The sequence below is a fragment of the Mauremys mutica genome, unplaced genomic scaffold (genome assembly GCF_020497125.1).
Source record: "Mauremys mutica isolate MM-2020 ecotype Southern unplaced genomic scaffold, ASM2049712v1 Super-Scaffold_100046, whole genome shotgun sequence".
NCBI lineage: Eukaryota > Metazoa > Chordata > Testudines > Geoemydidae > Mauremys > Mauremys mutica.
The window spans coordinates 1,317,370-1,319,080 of NW_025423257.1; the positions used below are offsets into that span (position 1 = coordinate 1,317,370).

At 50.3% G+C, this 1,711-nt stretch overlaps 1 non-coding gene across 1 annotated transcript; it reads right to left on the reverse strand.

Annotated features, from left to right (window-relative positions):
• Positions 1–1,044: 1,044 nt before the first annotated feature.
• Positions 1,045–1,117, reverse strand: TRNAG-ACC. Its single transcript has one exon. It is a non-coding gene; the product is annotated as a tRNA-Gly (tRNA).
• Between the last annotated feature and the right edge of the window lie 594 nt (positions 1,118–1,711).

The window sequence follows — 1,711 nt, forward strand, 5'->3', positions numbered from 1 at the left end:
GTTCAACTTCTGCTGTGGGAACGGTGCAGAGCTTTTGCCCAGAGTGGAGACAGGAAATGAAAGGAACAGGAAGGGATCCTGCCAGCAGGGGAGTTAGACAGTGTGGGGAGGGGATCCCAGAAGTGGGGGTGGGGGGAAGAGGTCTGAGGGGAGACCAGGGAAGGATCCCAGCAGTGTGGGAAGTTGAGAGCACAGGCCTGGCATGGGGGGTGGGGAGAGTGAATGTGTCCCTCTAAACCCATCAACTGCAGACTAGGCAGGACTGGAAGAATTACCTATTTGTTGGTAAATGTCAATTTCTGTGTAAACGCACAACCCAATGGCAAAATATTTCCATCGATAATTATCAAAATTGGCAGATGGGCAAAGTAAGAAACATGCTGCTTGAGAACTTACCCTGTTGTAGGAGCAGCAGTGAGCTGTGTGCTCCGTATAACCTGTATGCCCGAAAGGTCTGTTACACTCCCCCCACCCCCCACCCCCCACCCCGTCTCCTCTCCCTCTCTGAATGCCTGTGAAGCGGCTTTCCCCCTCCCCTCCCTCCTGCAATGCTTGTGGGATGAAGGGGCTGGTTGAACAGCTGGAAGAGCAGAAGAGCTCCTAGATAGACAAGGTGTCTGGGACTCTCATTAGGCAGCATTGTGAAAGCACAGCTGAGCACAGGGCCCCTTCCCCTTTTAAGGACCTGCTCCTCATGGCCTGTGACTAGAGATGACTTGGCTGCATCTGGCGGGTCACACTCCACCTCAGCCAGTGTCCATGCAGGGTCCATGCTCTGGGTGTGTGATCGCTGCCTAATGAGAGTCCCAGACACCTTGTCTACCTGGAAGCTCTTCTGATCTTCAACCAGCCCATTCATCCCACAAGCATTGCAGGAGGGAGCGGGAGGAGGAGGGGGAAAGCCACTTCACAGGCATTCAGAGAGGGAGAGGAGACAAAAGCGAGGGGGAGGGGAAGGATAACAGACCTATTGAGCATAGAAATCACTGCTGCTCCTACAACAGCAGGGACAGGCCACTAGGAGCTGAGAAAAGAAAGCCAGCATGTTTCTGCCTGGCTTCAAACCAGGGACCTTTTGCATGGTAAGCAAACGTAATAACCACTACACTACAGAAACTCTGTAATGGAGTTGTGCCCTTCCCTTCATAAGAACAGAAGAATGGCCAGACTGGGTCAGACCAAAGGTCCATCCAACCCCATATCCTATCTGCAAACAGTGGCCAATGCCAGGTGCCCAAGAGGGAGTGAACCTAACCGGAAATGATCAAGTGATCTCTCTCCTGCCATCCATCTCCACCCTCTGACCAACAGAGGCTAGGGACATCATTCCTTACCCATCCTGGGTAATAGCCATTAATGGACTTAACCTCCATTAATTTATCTGCAAAAAGACCAAGGAGAACATGTGGCACCTTAGAGACTAACAAATGTATTTGAGCATAAGCTTTTGTGGGCTAAAACTCACTTCATCGGATGCATGCAGTTAAAAATTCAGTAGGAAGATATATATACACACAGAGAACGTGAAAAAAATGGGTGTTGCCATACACACTATAACGAGAGTGATCAGTTAACGTGAGCTGTTATCAGCAGGAGAAAAAAACCTGATGTTGGGAGGGGAACAGGAGAAAGGACAAAGGAAGCAAGAGACGAAGAGAAAAGAGGGATCAGACAGTGGATGGAGCAAGAGGTGAAACAAAAAGGACAAACC